The 20,326-nt window shown below is 31.9% G+C and overlaps 1 long non-coding RNA gene across 1 annotated transcript; it reads right to left on the reverse strand.

The window, feature by feature from the left end:
• Window positions 1–5,403: 5,403 nt before the first annotated feature.
• LOC134756957 (uncharacterized) lies at window positions 5,404–19,971 on the reverse strand. Its single transcript, XR_010130468.1, has 2 exons — window positions 19,740–19,971; window positions 5,404–5,519 (listed from the first exon to the last, which is right to left on the reverse strand). It is a non-coding gene; the product is annotated as an uncharacterized lncRNA (long non-coding RNA).
• Window positions 19,972–20,326: the final 355 nt, after the last annotated feature.

A 20,326-nucleotide genomic window follows, 5' to 3' on the forward strand; every position in this document is an offset into this window, starting at 1 on the left:
ATCTAAAACATAAAACCTATATAATAAATCTTATGGCATAAAACTGCTATATTCAAAGTATGAACAAAGTGTTGCAGAAAAAGGAGGTAGTAATTAATTGTGTCTCAAGGGAGGCCATAACTTCAAATACGTTGGTCTTGACAGAAAAATGGCAATCTGCCAGAGTTAGAAATGGTAATGTGTGAAGGGCATTTTAGGGAGAGTGCATCTGCATGGCCAAAGGTAAGGCAGCAATGAAAGGGAATGTGTTTTGGAAATGGTGTATAATTTGCTGTGCCTGGGGAATAGTCTTAATTGTGGGTCAGAGGAAGGGCAGTAGTACTCTAGAAATGTAGATTGAGACACATTATGAAGGCTTTTAAATACCAAGCTGAGAACTGCAAATGTTATTCTCCACACCAAGGGGAGTTCTCAGTCATGGTGATCCCATGGTTGTGTTGGACAAAGTAAATTTTAGCTGGCATTCAAAGGACGCATTTAAAGGCAAGTAGCCAGTGAGAAAATTTAGAAAGTTATTGCATGATTTTGAACCCAAAAATAAGCAAGGGCCCTTAAAAGAAATCTAGGTAATTACCATAGGAATAGAGGGGATGATGTGAAAGATATTTTATAAACTATATTAGGAAGCTTGTGGAAAAAAAACATACTCTGAAGGTCTAGATAATTATTATTTTCTCTCCTAGATACATATTTTCACCAAGGCCAAAGGTGTTTAAATTGTACTGTTTGGGACACTAGTGGTCCTGAGGAACTTCTGACATCAAACACATATGTATATATATACATGCATACATATTTACATATATGCATACACAAATATATGCATTAGATACTTACATATTTACATAGTATGCTTCAAAGTATAAATTTCGTTAAAAAATCCTGATATAGCCAATTAGGCAATGTTTTTTACAGCTGCAGCTTATTGAGTTGCAAGATTCTTCATAAGGATTAATTATTCTATTCTTCATAATAATTTAAATTTTGTGTTGTCTCTTTCTATAGGCACACATCACTATTCTATACATCATTCTGTGGCATATTGCTATATTGTTAGTGAGAGAATAAAATACTTTCGATGGTCAAATACAAAATTAGGTCCCAGAGTGCTTTTTTAAAATGGTAGAATTTGATCCAACTTTTAGAGAGTGATATATAATCAAGGAGATGAGAGGGCTCAAGGGTGTATCAGGCTAGGATAATAATAGCTATACTATTGTTAACCATATAAATCATTGTTAATATATGTAAATTTGACTCAAATATGGCAGAATTATATACTTAATATTGTACTTTTTGTCTGCATTTATTATATCTTCAAGTAGTACTATTAATAGAAATTTTAATGACAAAACTAAAAAGCAAAGAAGTAATAATACATTAGTCCAAAATGAACCAAGCTATATTCAGCTTAACAAAGCATCATTAAATAAACTAAAACAACACAACCTATTTCCAGATTCCTTTTCCAATATTTGTCTTCAGTATTTATATTCACATACGAATAACTTGGATTTTTTGCCATTCTATAATGTTCTTCATCATGACTCTGATATACTTCTGTTATTGACTTAAATTAATATACATGCTTGTTAAAATCCCACATATCCTGCAAGACCTGGCTCAGATTCTGTATTCTAAACATAGCCTTCTGAAATACCAACCAATAGGAAGCAATCTTTCTCTGTTCTGAACAACAGGAACATGTTGCAATTTTTATTATGCTTTCCAAATCTAATTTCTAACCCACACAGGCAAAAGATATTGGTCTGTTTAACATATTGGATATTCTCAATACATCCACAGAGTGCAAGATACACATGGCCATCAGATTGGTAAACCCTGCATATATAAATTTGTGTACACATACACATAATATCTACATCGCACTTGAATATAAAATCAATGCCTTTAATATACTACTTAAGTACAAATTATATAAGATTATAAACTATATGATAAAACTAAAATCCTCATCTAAAATATTTTCATTGCAAAGAAAAAATAAGCTTTTAGAAGAATTGGTTTTCTTATTTTTATTTTCTGAATAACCACTCGCTACTGTTAGTGACATTGCAAATTGGCACATCAGTATTAATATTATTAATGCAATTAATTATTAGTCTTACCCATATAATTTACTAGAGAACATAATCTTAGAACCAGAGTTGAAATTATATTTGAGTATTGTATTATTGATTGTTATTTTGTTTCTATATGCTGTGAGAATGAGGCTTCATAATTTGGAGATTCGTGGAACTTCAAATTACATACATTCTTTTATTCACCCTACATGAATTTTGACAACCCTTTACTTACAGAAAATATTTCACCCACTCCACTCCATTCCAAAATATTTTGTTCTAGTTTAAACTCATATCTTACTTTGAAATGATACATAATAGGTCCTCAAAGAATACATAATAATAATATTGCATTATATCAAAAATCTGTCTGCATCATTGTGAATTTCCTAAATATATCATCTTTTCTAATTTGTAATAAACAGGACATGTTTTATGACTGCCTCTTTGTTCTGAATTACCTGTATGGAAAGGTGCTATAAGTAGAAAGTAAGAAATAAGTGATTGTGTTGGAGTAAATGCACCTTTTAATATAATTCACACGAAGAGAATCTTAATAGCAAATGAAGTTACAATGATTACATAATGTCTTCTCAAAATGCCTTCCCTCTTGTATTTCTGGTAATGGTTTAAGACCTTTACAATAACAAGAAAGAAAAGGTGAATAAACAAAGATAAAAATACCTTCTAGCAATAAAGAATATTGCTATCCTCCATAAGAACCGGATGAGTGGAAATCGCCTTATAACTTTTTTCACCTTACAAGGAATAATTCTGGATTGAGGCTAAAAATGATAATATAAAAACTATCCAGAAAAAATAGATGTTGTAAGGATTTTATAGCTAAAGGTACAACATAAATCTTGGAGGATCCATTGTGATTCAAAGCAGTTACTGCCAGATAGTATTATGAGTGCAGATCTTAAAATAAAATTGAACTCGTGCAAAATACTTTGAAATGACTTTGGAAAAGGCAAGTATCCTAACATGCATTGGAATGAGCATTTGAATATAGTAGGACTCTTTATTGTTTGCCTTGAATTATTTGTAACACACTTGAAAATAATTAGCAGACTAAATATATTTTAAATGATTGACTATATTATCCAAGTGATGCATTAGCAATCACTAATCAAAGTTTAAGGTTACAGGAAAAAAAACAGTCAACTACAAGCTCTTTCACTATATGTTACTTATATCTACTGCATAGTAGATGGTCAATAATTATTTAGTGAATTCCATCAGATTGGCAAACCACGCACATAGAAATTTATGTACAGATATACACAATATCATATCACACTTGCATATCACATTAATGTCTTCAATATGCTATTTAAGTACATATGTACAAGATTATACATTATTTGATACAACTAAAGCCCTCATCTAAAATCTTTTCATTGAAAATAAAAAAAAATTTAAGAAGAATTGGTTTCATTATTTTTATTTTGTGAATAACCACTCAATACTGCTAATAACATTGCAAATTGACGTTAAGCTTGTTAGATTTTTATAAGTAGGTTTATGCTTTATTTCTCCTTGAATAGCTAGTATTTATCTTATAATTAATATCCCCAAAGCGAAACTCTTGATTCTCATATTCCCATTCCCTTTTCCTATTTCAGTAAATGGCATAATTATCTCATCTATAAGCTCAAGCCAATAAACAAAACAACAAAAAAAAAACCACTCAAAACAAAGTCACTTTTCATTACTTTCTTTATCTAGCTCAATCAATTCTATCAGTTCTATCTAAAAAACCTAACAATAATAATCAATATTGTTAAAATGGCCACAGTGACCACAGAAATCTACAGACTTGATACTATTCCTATCAAACTACCAATGTCATTTTTCACAGAATTTGAAAAAACCCTTCTAAAATTCATGTGTAACCAAAAAAGAGCCTGAATAGCTAAAGCAATCTTAAGCAAAAACAACAAAAACAATAACAAAACCCCACAATCCCGAGCAGAAGCATCACGTTACTTGATATCAAACTGTAGTATAAGATATAGTAACAAAACCAGAATGGTACTTGTACAAAACTGAAACATATGTAAACCTAGGGATTATTAGAAAACAAAACACACACAAATACATAGATGATGGAAAACAATAGAGCACTCAGAAGTAAAGCCAAACACCTACACCTGTCTGATCTTTGACAAAGTTGACCAAAGTAAGCAATGGTGGAAAGGCTCCATAGCCAAACCAAAGCCTTCCACTCTCTGTGTATCTTAACCTGGTACCACCCTTGAAAAATCCATCACACATTTTGTCCTGAACCAATTTAATAGTCTTCAAGACTGATCTTTTACTTGTCCTTTTTATTTGAGTCTTGTTCTCTGTACTCTCTAAATTGCAAACAATATGATCTAATAATGATTACATAATAAATTAAGTAGATAATTGATTCTGTTGCTTAAAAATATCTGTGGCTTCCCTTTAGCCTTAGAATAAAATTCTCTCTGATCTCACTTTACAAGCTCCTACATAAAGCGCCTTCTGACTTTCTTCATCCTCTCCTATTCATCTTCTGATATGTCTCTCCTTCAGCCGCATTGACTTTCTTTGTACATTAGTCTCCCCTTATCCAAGGTATTCATTCAAGAATTCCAGTGGTTGTCTGAAACCAGAGATAGTACTGAACCTCATATATACTATGTTTTTTCTATACATAAATGTCTATGATAAAGTTTAATTTATAAATTAGGCACGGTAAGAGATTAACAAACAAGGTAGGATTTTTCACCTTCTCTTTGGCTTTTCTGAATTGCCAGAATCCCTACTGTTGCACTTTGGAGCCATTACTACTTGAACATGACAACTTAGTATAGTTATTCTGATTTCCAAGCTGGCTACTAAGTGGGTAGCATGTACAGTGTGGACACTCTGTGGAGACACTGGATGAAGGGAAGGTTCACATTCTGGGTGACATGGTTTTATTATGTTACTCAGAATGGTGTGCAGTTTTGAATTTACAAATTGTTTATTTCTGGGATCTTCCATTTAATACTTTCAGACTGCAGTTGATCACAAGTAACTAAAATTACAGTAAGTGAAACCACAGATGAGAGGGGACAACTGTATTTAAAGTTGCAGTGCTTTTTCTGCTTCAGGACTGTGGCACTAGTTTCTGCTTCTTGGTAGAATGCTCTTTCCTCAGAGATTTGCATGGTTGACTTGTTATCTAGGTCTTACTGAAGAAGTCACTCTTGAAAAGTCTTTTCTGACCATACCCTCCTAGTCAGGCTATGAATACTCTCTATTATAGGTCCCAAATTTACTTTGTGTTTAAGATATAACAATCATCTACCTTCATAGCCATTTATTTATTTACTTCTCTACATTTTTGTCCAACTTTCCACTATGTGGGAGCTCCACACAGATAATATGTCTTGTTTCACAACTTTGAAGAATGCCAGAAACCTGTAAGAGAGTTAGAAAATGAATTTTAATGAGAAAGAGACTTAATAATTCCATTGGTAGTATAGAGGATGGACAGGTAATTATTAAAAATATATCGAATAGAGATTTTCCCTTTGAAAGCTGGTGTAATAGTCTAACTTTTTCTTTATGTGTGAGTGTTGACAGCTTTCAAGGACCACTCCCCTGTCTTCTGCCCTGGTCTCCCTTCTAGGCAAGAAAATAAGAAAGCATGACACCCTCTCTCTTTTTGCTGTGTGATGTTCAAGCTAAGCATGCACCTGTCTACTTGAAAGCTCTCACCCTGTCCCCAATCATAGTGAGACTACAGTCACTTGCTCCTTCATTTCCTGAAGTCACTGAAGCAAATTCTGTACCACTTTATGAACTGCCCTGTTCTTCACAGAAAGTCCTACTATGGGGTAATACATTTTTTCATACCCTCTTGTTGTGTGTCTGGATCATTGTATTGACATCTGACCTATTGATTAAAAGGGAGTCTATACCATTTTTCCATGGTGACCACAAGAACTGGTCCTCTCTTATTGAGAATTCTAACATCAAAACTTATCAATAGCATATCACTATAAAATATTTTGCTTTTATTTTATGCAAAAATACAAGTTAACATAAATATTTTAAAATTATTTATTCCCTATTATATTCATAACTTCAGAGAATGTTGTTGATGTTTTCACTAAAAAATGTTTAGAGGTTTTTTTTCACTTCAAGTAAATTTAGAGGCTCTTAGATTAATATCAAATCTGTGTGAGTTAATATTGTCTTAGTGATATTAATCCGAAGTTACCAAGATGTATATTGCATTTATGTGATTAGAATCATGGCTTTCTAATTATAGTGTATTTACTTGGTTGTTAAAATTAACATTTTGTGATGAAATGAATTAGTACTCATTATTAAACTGTGTAATCTAAATATTTGCCAAGAAATTACCAGATAATTAGTTCCTACAAACTGTATGTGGTTAGGAAGATGTCATGTAAAAATAATATTCAAGAATTTATCATGGAAAGAAGAAAAAGTTGTCAAGATGTGATTTGAAAGTTCTATGTAATCACTTTGCTACAATTGCATCTGAATATTATATACTTTATTACAATAATTTCAACTCAATAATATAAACAAAATCGGAAAATAGTCACTTATGCTTATATTTAGTTATTGAAAGACTTCAGGAATATTTTTAAGGACTCGCATAGACTAGACTTTTAAAAAGACTGGTGTTAATCCCAATTGTGTTGATGAGCATTCATTACTACAGTTGACAAAACAACAGCACATGCTTTACTCCATATGTTGAGGTAACATAAAGAAAGTATTGTTATTGTGTCTTAATTTGCATTTCTCTAGGAGGGAATGAGCTTCCTACAGGGAAGAGGAATGTACCCAAACATTTGCACGTGCATTATAGAGAAAGTTGTGGGAAGAATGACTTTCTTTCAATGTGGAAAATCCTTAGCTTCTATTAATTGCCTAATAACTTAACAAGGGTCAAGGCCAATATTGTTTGGTCTGTGTCCTGCAAACTCAGCCTTGATTCCTTATATTATATATTATATGTTTTAAGTATACAAAATATTTAAAATTATTTTTTATTCTGATTTACCTTTGTCTCATTGAAAGGCGTATTATTCATTTTTAAAATTGTATTGAATTTATGGAGCCATTCATTTAGCAGATATTTATTGGGAGCCAAGTATATGTCAGTCACTATGCTGTGATCTGAAGATACAAAGTCATGAAAATCTACTTAGGTGAAAGATCTTTTCAAGAATTACAAAACACTGTTGAAGGAAATTATAGGTTACACAAACAAATGGACAAACATTTCATTCTCATGGATTGGAAGAATCAATATTGTTAAAATGGCCACACTGACCACAGAAATCTACAGACTTAATGCTATTCCTATCAAACTACCAATGTCATTTTTCACAGAATTAGAAAATAACTCTTCTAAAATTTACATGGAACCAAAAAACGGCCTGAATAGCTAAAGAAATCTTAAACAACAACAACAATAATAAAACCCCACAATCCAGAACACAAACGTTATATTACTTCATATCAAACTGTACTATAAGGTATAGTAACAAAACCAGAATGGCACTGGTACAAAACTGAAACATATGTAAACATAGGGATTATTTAAAAAACACACACACAGATACATAGATGTTGTAAAACAATAGAGCACCCAGAAGGAAAGCCAAACACCTACAGCTGTCTGATCTTTGACAAAGTTGACCAAAATAAGCAATGAGGGAAGGACTCCATAGTCAATAAATAATGCTGGGCTAGCTGGCTAGCCATATGTAGAAGGAAATTTGGACTCCTACCTTTAACCATATATAAAAATTAATGCAAGATAGATTAAACATTGAAATGTAAGACCTCAAACTATAAGAATCCTAGAAGAAATCCTAAGAAACACCATCAGGACATCATCCTTGCAAAAAATTTGTTGTCACTGCAATAAAAACAAAAATAAACAAGTGGAACGTGATTAAGCTAAAGAGCTTCTGCACAGCAAAAGAAATTGTCAACTGAGTAGACAGACAACCTACAGAATGGGAGAAAATATTCACAAACTATGATTCTTACAAACATGTAACTTCCAGAATCTATAAGAAACTTTTAAACAATTGAACAAGCAAAAAAACAAACGAAAAACAATTAAAAATGGGTAAAATACATGAACAGACACTTCTCCAAAGAAGACATGTAAGTGGCCAACATACATATAAAATTGCTCATCATCACTAATTATCAGAGAAATGCAAATCTAAACCACAAGGAGTTACCATTACACACAAGTCAGAATGGCTATTATAAATAAGTCAAATAACAACTGATGCTGGCAAGGCTTTGGAGAAAAGTGAGTGCTCATGCACTGTTAATGGGGATGCGAATTAGATCAGCCACTGTGGAAAGCAGTCTGGAGGTTTATCAAAGAACTGAAAACAGAACTACCATTGAACCCAGTTATCCCATACTGGGTATATATCTGAAGGAAAATAAATTATTCTACCAAGAGGACACATGCAGTTGTGTGTTCATCTAAGCAGTATTCACAATAGCAAAGAAATGGTGTCAACCTAAATGCCCATCAATGCTGCACTGGATAAAGAAAATGTGCTACATATACACCATGGAATATACACAGCCATGAAAAACAATGAGATCATGACCTGTGAAGTAATATGAATGCTGCTGGAGATAAATATCCTAAGCAAATTAATTCAGAAAAGTAAATAACGCATGTTCTCACTTGTAAGTGGGAGCTAAACCCTGAGTACTCATAGAAATAAAGATGGCAACAATCGGCGAGGCATGGTGGCTCACACCTACCTGTATTCTTATCACTTTGGAAGACTGAAGCAGGCAGATCCCCTGAGGTCAGGAGTTTGAGATCAGCCTGGCCAACATAGCAAAACCTCATCTCTACTAAAAATACAAAAATTAGCCAGGTGTGGTGGCAGGCACCTGTAATTCCAGCTACTCAGGAGGCGGAGGCAGGAGAATCACTTGAAATGGGACTTGGAGGTTGCAGTGAGCCAAGATCACGCCACTGCACTCCAGCCTGGGTGACAGAGTGAAACTCCATCTCAATAAATAAATAAATAAATAAATAAAGCAACATTAGACACTGGTGACTATTAGAGGAGAGAGAGAGGGAGGGAGACAAGGATTGAAAAACTACCTATTGGATACTATGCTCAGTACCTGGATGATGGGAACAATTATACCTCGAATCTCAGCATCATGCAATATACCAAAGTAATAAACTTGCACATATACACCCTGAATCTAAAATAAAAATTGAAATAATAATAAATTGGCCAGGTACAGTATCTCATGCCTATAATCTCAGCACTTTGGAAGGCCAAGGTAGGAAGCCAGGAGTTGAAAACATGTCTGGTGAATAAAGCAAGACACCTGTCTCTACAAAAATTATGTAAAAAAACAGCTAGGCATGGTATTGTGCATCTGTAGTCCCAGCTACCTGGGAGGCTAAGACAAGAGGACTGCTTGAGCCCAGGAGTTCGAGGCTGCAGTGACTTATGATTACACCACTGCACTCCAGCCTGTGCAACAGAACGTGATCCCATGTCTTAAAAAGTAATAATAAATAAATAAATAAATGCACCTTCAGGGTGAGTGTTTAACACATCTGACTCAATAAGCCCATACAAAAAGAAAAAAAAAAAGAATAGATTGCTAACATAGAAATTATTTTTTGACCCTAATACAACTAATTTACAAATCAATTTTTAAAAGATACAAAAGCTCACTTGGAAAGTCAAACTGAAACATATATGATGCATAAGTCAATTAAAAATAATACTGAATTTCAGAAATACTTAGAACTACATGATGTTGAATATATATTATCATTGGTTGCTTAAATTCTAGGGATGTAAAAACATAGGAGCCTTACACTCTAAAAGGAAAAAACAATGTTTGGTATAAACAAGCTAAGTATCCAATAAGATAAAAGAATAAGAATGCAAAGCCAAGTTGAAGGAAATAAACTATAAAATAAGTTTAATCTCATAGGTGAGGATAACATTGCTAACTCATAAAGGATTTTTAAAGATTAATTGAATGAATTGTAATATTTAGATCAGTTCCTGGTTGTATGAAGTTCTCAGCAAATGTTTCCTAATATTAAATTAAAATTAAAGGAAATAAGCATTTTTAAAGTAAGCATTCCACACAGACCTTAATTTAACTGATATTACTATCTAGTGTAATGGAAGACTTGATGGAACAAACTTAAAAATGGGTGCAGGCAACTAAGACTGGTTAAATAATAAATGTAGTAAAAAAATGAAATAACTAGGGGATACATAAGTATGAGGAGAGGAAGAAAAATGTGAATAATGTTGGAAGACTGATTGAGAAAACTTTAAACCAAGATTTGCTTTTGAAATTACACTTTTTTTTTGCTGGCTTTTAAAAATCCTACAATGTAAGCAATACTATCCCATTTTACAGCAGTGGAAAATAATACTGAACAGTGTGGTTTACTCAAGGTAAGGAACTTCAAAAGTAATAGAAGTATTGGAATTGAAACCACATGTTTTAACTCATGCTATCAGTCCTTCCAAAACCTCACAGTTTAAGAAAAACAAAAAATCTATGACTTAAAATTTGAACGATTTTGGAACCATCAGTAGAGATTAAGATATTTTCTCTAAAAACATGTCTTAGAAAGCTCATTCCATTGAAAACAAATGAGTAACTAAAATCAATGGCATTTTGTGAACAATGACCATCCACGGATATTTAAAATATCATTTCCTACTAAAAGAAACCAAAGGCATTTGGAAACACGGCTTATTCCATGTCTTGCTGGTAATATAAAATTTATTGATATGGTATGGTAGACAACAAGCTACTATTGAAAAATAATTGCTTCTTGACAAAAGGACACTAGAAGTCCCACTGGCCAAAGATAGGATAACACAAACAACAAAAAGATTAATGCCTATAATTGACCATATTTAATATGTATGTTGATATGGTTTAGCTGTTTCCCCACCCAAATCTCATCTTCAATTGTAGTAATCTCCATGTGTCAAGGGTGGTGCGGGTTGGAGATTATTGAATCATGGGAGCAGATTCCCTTGTACTGTTCTTGTGATATTGAATAATCCTCATAAGATCTGATGGTTTTATAAATGGGAATTCCCCTGCACAAACTCTCTTGCTTGTAGCCATGTAAGAGGTGCCTTTGCTTCTTCTTTGCCTTCCACCATGATTGTGAGGCCTCCCCAGCCATGTGGAACAGTGAGTCCATTAAACCTCTTTCCTTTATAAATTACCCAGTCTTGGGGGTGTCTTTATTAGCTGCGTGAGAACAGACTAATACATATGTGTAAATGTATATGCATGTATGTGCATTATTTGCATGTGTTAATATGGCATAAAGTCATAATTACTAGAGCAAGTTATAGTTAGGCAGACTAAGTAAAATAAACAATTCAGGAAGTATTCTTGTTGTTCTTTGTGGTTAAACACCTCTATGTTTTTCATTTTCCACAGATAAATGTTTTCTTTTAGTCACTACCTGAGTGAAATTTGTACATGTACAATACATATGTACATATACTTCAAAATGACCTACTTGTTATTACTTTACTTTAGATTAATAATTCCTGAACTGTGACTTAATATTTTTGCTGGGTCATTGGCTTAAAAATCAATTAAGATTTTGTTTGAAAATCTAATTCCACATCCTTTGTGGGATGAAACTTTCCTAGGAATCAACATTTTCTGTCAACTTTGATAATGATTGTTTTTTAATGAATGTTTGACAATTGAAAGGTTGTCATTAATTGTACAATGATGAAGAAAAGGGTTATTTTTCCTAAAATGAATTTTTAAAAATAGAATATTTCTTCATAATTTTTAATTCTCCATGTAAGCCTGCTAGCTAAATTCAATTTTATTGTTTATTAATCTAGAAGCCACATCTTTTGTTTTAACTGGTAACTGTGAAATTTTAAAAATTACTTTTCAAATCGAATGTTTTTCATATGCAATCATTTTGAAAGGCATTTTTTTAAAGAAAAATGAACATATAGAAACTTAATGAATCATATTTAATGTATACTAGTAAAAATGTTATATTGACTTATCAAGACAGTAGATTATGAAACTGTATAGGTAAACTAAGTTTATAAATTCATTATTTTATAAATGAATACAGGAATAACATAAACTAAATTGGGAGTTTCTTTATTCCATAAATAAGTTGTCTTATGTCGGATACAGATAGATTTAATGCTCATTTGTTTGAAACTTTTAAGAAAGAAGAGATGTTTTAGATGGAGATTATTGTTAGATTAGAATTAAGATAAAAATATTTTATTTGCTGAAGTGCTTGCCTCCATTCTGTGTTTTTTAAAAAACTGAAATATGTGTGTATGCATATTTATCTATCTATCCAGCTAGAAAAGTGTATTCCTGTATAGCACGCTATTGAATGATGCTGGACTAATTCTTAAATGGAATCCACTACAGGAAAAGACAGCTAGCCAGACAGCTTGGAAAATATCTGCACGTGTATCACTCAGCTAGCCATTCAAATGAAAAATCCTCCTCATGGCAGGTGAACAGCCTGGAAGTTGTACAGTTTGTCATAGTAGATAAAGGCTTTTTTTCATATTGAATTAATTTTTACACAGCAATAGCAAAAGATAGATTGAATATATCACATGGGCCCAGAGTATCATATATGTTTTAATGACTTAAAAAATTCTCTTGAGTATACTCACAATGTTGTTTTTGTTCTTCCCTCTGATGACATTTTATGTAGTGCATTTAATGAGAATATAATATTTACCAAAATTTCTAGTAAACATTATGAAAAAGGAACAGCCCATAGAAAAAGAAATCAAGCCTTAGATGGCAAACAGGATGACATATTAGTTCCTTGTGACACATTGAGTGCAAATATTACTAAAAAAGACCCAGTTACAAAGCTGCACAGTCTATTCCCCCATCCTTATTCTATTCCATAAAGGGAATTATTCTCCAGGGGCATCTACTGAAAGCATGTAAAAAAGGAAATGAGGTTAGTTTTATTAATTTACTTTCTTCACAACTGAATAGCCATAGCTTTATTCTCTCATTCCCCTTGGCACTACTTTGTTCTTTTCTTTAATAACAGTAAATGTGAAAAATCAGGATTTGTTTTATTTGGCTTCATTTCACTGGGAGTTCTGCAGGGAGAAGAGATTTGAAACTATTCACCACAATGTATAGGATATCTGGATTCCCTTTACTGATGATGCGGTATCATTGTAAATGACTCCCTTTGGAATGTACGGCTTTATTAGAGCATTAAGTCTTGAACTCCTGACTCCCTTTGAGTGGTGCTGGCAATTGCTTAGGAAGAATTGCTGAGATCTCTAAGTGTATTCCTTTTTACAATGTTCTGTTGTCAGTGAAAATAGAGCTTGTTGGCAAATATAGTTAGGGCCATGAAAAGTAGAGCAATTGGGATAAGCATTCCATCATACACTGTAACATACACAAATATAAGTGCTTTTTTTTTCTACAAAGAAGCAAATTCACATAATAACCAGAATATCTAGATGGAAGTCTTCAGCCTTCCTCCAATGTAAGTGCTAAGAATGTAATAATAATTAAATTGGTCAAAATATGTATTCAGATGTCATTTATGGTGCAATATGAGAGACTTTTATATAATGAACAAGAAAGCACAAGTGAGGTATATACATATATGTGTCTATATGTGAGTATATACATATGTGTCTATATGTGCCTATACACACACATGTGTATACACGCGTCTATACACACGCATGTGTATACACGCATCTATACACATATATATATAGTGGTGAAAGAAAGAAAAGTCACAATAAGTGTTGAGACAAACTTTATACTGAGAATTGGTGAGTTTTTCATGAAACAACTTTTAAGTGGAGAATTAAAGTTTAGAATAAGTCATCCTTGCAGAATGAAGTAAAGTTTTTTTATGCAAAAGTGGCAACATACATAAAATCCCTGAATTTTAAAACCTACTACCACAGAATTTCAGAAATTTTCAGCAGAGTATGAGAGTAATATCACACATCTACGTTTTTATTCACCCATATCTATCAATTACTTTCTAAAGGCTAGGCACTTTGGTAGGCATGAAAAATGTTTTAACTAAAGGTTAAAAACTTGTACATATGGGGCTCCCACCATAGCAGAAAACAGAATAGAAGAATAAACAAAGGAGTAATTAGTGAGTTATTAAAGTAAAACAAAGTCCTTAAATTTGTTGCTTCTCAGTTTGCTCAACAATAAATGAAGCATTAATATTATTTTGTGAAGTTAAGAAATCTACAATCAGGATAAAGGTATGGTCATTTAAAAAATCGTATGACACATTACTTCATGTTTTTAATTTTAATATTCCTGCAGAAACTCTTATAGTTTCTTATAAACTCCTATATAAAATGCAAATAGACACTAAAAATTGGTTTGCTATCTTTTTGTAAAAGCAGAATTTAAATTCAGCATTTTGAATTTTGAAGAAGAACATAGTTCCTTTTGATAGTTTTCTACTATGAAAGCACATATTACTGCTCACAGTGTTTGTAGACAATGAAAATAAATGTATTCTTAAGAGAAACAAACATAATATCTTTAAAAAATAATGATTTATTACAGATAAGGCTAAAGTTCTCTTTTTCTCCAAACTAGTTACCTACTACTTGCCCAGTTATTAACCATTTGAACATTCTGCCAGATGTTTTTTATGCATATATATTTGTAAACATATGCTTATAAAATACAGAGAATGTGTAGTGATATTTTATATTTGTAATGTATATTCATCTTACTTTGAATACATTTACAGCAATATGTTATGGTTGTCATATGACGTCCTTACAATTTTCTATACATAATGCTGTTATTCAATTAAAATGCATTAGTCATGCAAAGAAAAGAGCAACACAAAATGTAAAATAAGGAAAGAAAAACACAGTAGAAAAAGATCCATAATAATACAGATATTAGAATGAGCTGATAAGGTTTTTAAAATAACTGTTGCTAATGTTAAGTGTTACAGAAAGTAGACGAAAAGTTGAACAATTTCACTAGAGAATTAGGCTTCAGAAATTGTGATTCTAGATTACAAAACATAAAATCTAAAATAAAAAATTTGCTAGATACCTTTATCATTACATAGTGACCATCTTTGTCTTTCATAGTTTTTGTCTTGACATTTATTTTGTCTAAGTATAGCAACTCCCACTCTTTTTCCTTTCCCTATGTCTATATCAAAATATTTCATGTTCCCCATAAATATATACACTTACTATGTACCCAAAAAATTAAAAGAAAAAAACTTTAAAAAATATAAAAACAAGAATTTGTTAGATGAAATTAAAAGTAGATAAAATATAATCCAAGGCAAGTGCATAGAACTGCAAAATGGTCACGATAAACTTCCAAAACAATATACTGAGAAGGAAAAATATGATTAAAACATTGGAAACAGCAATCGAGACACAAGAGTAATTGTAGGTTCAATATTCACGTAATTGTGTTCCACAAGGAGAGAGGGAAAATAATGGAAAAAAATCATATTTTAAAAATGGCATTTGTTTTCTAAACATATGAAATACATGAATTCAGGTTCAAAAAGCTCGCCAAACTTCAAACAGAATGTGCTGAGTCATGAAAAGTAGAATTAAAGGAGAAATCTTAAAAATAGAGAGGAAAATAAATAACTGAGCAATGGTAAGAATAAAAGCCAACTTATCAACAAAAGTATGTAATTTTGGATGCCAATTGATTGAATTACTTAAAGTTCCAAATGTTAGCCTACTGGAATTTCATACCTAGCAAAAATGTCCCCCATAAGAGATAAATAAGTTTTCTACTAAATACAACAGAAGTTGTCACCAGAAGAACTTTACCTGAAAGAAAGACTAGCGAAAATATATTCAGAATGAAACATGGTTATAGAAAGGAATAAAGAACAACAAAAAAGGTAAACCAGTGCATAAAGTTAATGGGCACTGTTTGAATATTGACTTTTAAAACAGTGATAGTAATATACTGTGAGGTCTAAAATATATGTGGAAATTGAAATACATTGTAAAAATTACAACCAGGGAAATTATGTTATCATGTTTTAATATTCCAGCATTATTGAAAGGTAGTAAAGGTATAATTTGAGTTAAATTGTATTACTTTAAAAATAAACTCTACAATCTATTGGAGAACTAATAAAATAATAGAAAATGAATGTGTAAGTACATTTCAACCACAATGCAATATACTACACACTCAAAAGAATGACTAAATGAAAAAGACAGAAAATGTCAAGACAATAAGGATGTTAAGGACTTTCTTCACTCTTATAATCCACCAGTTTGGAAAAATTCTTTGGCAAGAGATCTACTAAAGCTGAACATAGGCAGGCATACCCTATGAACCAAAATTTATATTCCTAGGAATACAGCCAGGAAATACACATACATTTATGCATCATAAACTAGTCACAATAGTCAAACATTGGGCTTGGACATTGAGATATACTTATAAAATGGACTACTAAACAATGGACATAATAAGGTGCAATTGTTCACAACAAGGATGACTCTTACATTTATTTCATCAAAGGAAGCCAGAAAAATTTTCATATATTTTATAATTCTGTCACGTAAAGTTTTAAGATTAGCATGACCAGTTTATTATTTTGAAAGTCAGTATACTGCTAGCATTTATTTAGAGTGAAGGCCTGCTGGCAGTAGCTTGCTAGGTATCTGATGGATGTTCAGACATCTAATGGGGTTCTGGTGACATTCTTGTATGTTCACTTGTTGAAAAGTTATTGAGCTTTTCTGTATGTATAATGTAGTTTAATGATATTGACAATTCTAAAGAAAGAATTTTTACACTCTTTACATTTTGTGTTTATCAAGGAAAAACTGTTTCCATCTGTTTCGGGTTACTTAGAATTATTTGTAGTCATTTTGATTATTGTAAGTCATGAATATCTGTTAAAATGTAATAAATGTCTTCTCACCTAATACAGAGGTTATATGGATTTTCTTTTTGGTTCATAATATAGTAAAAAAATCATAGTTTTTAACATGTAAAACCTTTTTTGAATGCTTGAAAACACTCAAATTTATTTTGATAGGCTACTTTGTTTGATTTGCTCATATTTGATAATTTTTTATGTTCCTATCCTTTCCTTATCATTTTGGTAACTGAATTTACACTGAAAACACAGTACAAATAGTGCTTCTTCCTGTTACTATTTTTTTCTCCGGAATATATTGTATAAAAAGGAATTATCACTTCACTGAAGCATTGGTAGAATTCACATTGTAAACCTTTTGACTCTGTTTCTTTTTTGTGAGTGTAGTTTTCATTACTATTTCAATGTATTGTACTACAAATGGTAACTGAAACTTATGTTCTCTTCACCCAGGCCATTACTTGGTTCTAAATATTCTGTAAATTTAAATTTAATTTTTTTGATATAAATCGTTTTAAAAGTGTGTTTGTGACTATCTAAATGTTTCAGTAATTTTTAGTGCTAGCTTTATATTGCTGAGATCTAATTTTATTAAATTTGTGTTATCGACTATGCTGTTAACTTTCTAAAATGTGTCCAGATTGTTTTTGTTGAGCAATGTCACTTTTCCTGGTCCATATTTGAAAAAAGATGTGTATTTTCTTTGCTGAGTGGCATGTACACATTTTACCAAGGGTCTGTTGTGTCTAAACTGAAATTATCTTTATTTCACCATTTTCTTGAATTATAAATTAGCAGGGTACAAAATGTTGGTTTGAGGATTATTTTTGTCAGAATTTTTCATTACCTGACTTCTGTGTCTTTAACTAAGGTGTCTTAGAGTCAAATTGTGTCTATGAGGTCAAGGTGTCTAGAAGGTCAAATTATTTTCTTATGACAGTAATCTATCTTTAAATTCTAATATTTTTAAAAGATATTTTCTAGGTATTTGGTGCTCTGACATTTTATTACAATATGTATGGGTGATATCTTTTTATATCTTTCTGATATTCACTGTGGTTTCCAAATAGGTCATTTGAGTGTTTAAAGAATTCCCAAAGTGCTAAGCCACTATATTTTCGAACATTGCCTTTCTTCTACTGTTTTTATTTTCTCTTCTTATGAAATCCATTCCTGTTATATATATATATTATATCTTCTCATTCTGCCATCTACATCTGTTAAATTTCTTTTTCTATTTTCTTTAAGTTGTCTTTCAGTTACATTTGAAAATAATTTCTTTAGCTATATCGTCTAGTTTACTAGTTATCTTGCCATCTATTTTATTTATCTGGTCAGTTTTATTTCAGTAATCACAATTTTTGTTTCGGAAAATCCTTTTTCTCCCCTCCAACTATTCCTGGTTCTTGTCCTTTTTGATACCCATTTGATCCTTATTTTTATATGTAATGCCTTACGTTTGTATTCATTTTTATTCTTGCTCATTTTATATTCCGGCTTTAACCTAACGATTCCAGTATCCCAGTATCTAACGTTATCAAGCCTATGATAGTACTGCTTTTTGTTTCTTTCAATTCAATTTATGTTGACTCTATCCCTTATCTATTTAGTTTTCTTTAAAAAATTATTGATTTGTATTTGGGTTAACTTCTCAAGTGGAACATTTTAGAGATTCCTTGTTTTACCTCTAGTTTATTGGCTTGAGTTTCCTAGGTCACAGGTGAGGATTTTTTCACTCACACTTTTCATGAGAAGGAGACTGGCAATTTACTTTGTTTTTAAAGATTTTGTTTTATAATATTTGTGGTTGCCATAATATTTTCATGAGTGAGGTCTCTTTTTTAGTTTGAGTCCTGATTATTTACACATTTCTCACTTGTTCATTAAACAGTCATATAAATATTCAAAAGTTTATGATGCTCAACAGATGCTGAGAAACACATTAATTTATTAGATATTTGTTGAGTTCTTAATATTAGTGAACTTGTCATTGTTTTCGGTGATGAGATTGTCGTGATTGACAATACAGTCACGGTCTCAGTTTTAATAATCTTAGAAACTGAAATACACAGTAAACAAATAAAGATTATCTAACATAATTGTAATAGCACAAAAGAGGAATACAAGGGTACAACAATAGAGCAACTTGACCGAGGATGGGGAGGTGTTTGATTAGATCATATTTTCTTAGTGAAAAGAAAATTGAGATCGAATTCAGGAAGTAAAAGAAGCAGTCAAGGCAGAGAACAAAGCATTTCTACATTTAGAAAACAGAAAGAGGGTTATTGTGGATGTAATGCTAGAAATGAACAACTATAGACTGAGTGAGGTAGAGAAGGGCAAGATGAAACATAGGTGGCAACCAGAGGCCTTGTGGACTGCATTAAAAATTCGCACTTTATTTTGAGTTGAATAAGTAAAAATTGATGTGTTTACCTAGGGAATTTAATATAGTTATATTTCTAATATATATCTTACAATATAAAAATACATATATGTACATACCATTTTATGTATAATTTATAACATACATATATCTGTATTTATATGTATGTATACATATAAACATACATATATAAATGTAGATAAATGTTAATGGAATAAATTCAACATTATCTCTAACTTCAAGTGACTCCCTGATATGGTTTGGCTGTGTCCCCACTCAAAAATCTCACCTTAAGTTGTAATCCCCATAATGCCCACATAGCATGGGAGAAACCAGGTGGAAGTAACTGAATCATGACGGCAGTTTCCCCCCATGCTGTTGTCATGGTAATGAGTGAGTTCTCAGGATATCTGATGGTTTTTTAAGTGTTTGGTAGTTCCTTCTGAGTTCATTTTCCTTCCTGCTGCATTGTGAAGAAGGTGCCTCGCTTCCCCTTCACCTTCTGCCATGATTGTAAGTTCCCTGAGGCCTCCCCAGCCCTGCTGAACGGTGAGTCAATTAAACTTCTCTCCTTTATAAATTACCCACTTTTGAGAAGTTCTTTATAGCAATGTAACAATGGACTAATACACTCCTTTGTGAAGTAAATGAAATAAACAGTGGGTGTTTCTGGAGATGCAAGTACCAGAATAAAATATTAAAAGTGTATTGTGAGATTTTGTGTGTGCATGAGTGTGTATGTATGAATGCATTTTCAGTGGAACAAGAAAAACTGAAGAAGGCAGAGAGTATACATGTCAGCTGCTAATCTTCTCGCTAAAAAAGAACAATATTGAGTAAAACTTTGTCTTCAATAATGCAAGGCTTAAATGATTC

Source organism: Gorilla gorilla, chromosome 14 (assembly GCF_029281585.2).
Source record: "Gorilla gorilla gorilla isolate KB3781 chromosome 14, NHGRI_mGorGor1-v2.1_pri, whole genome shotgun sequence".
Classification (NCBI taxonomy): domain Eukaryota; kingdom Metazoa; phylum Chordata; class Mammalia; order Primates; family Hominidae; genus Gorilla; species Gorilla gorilla.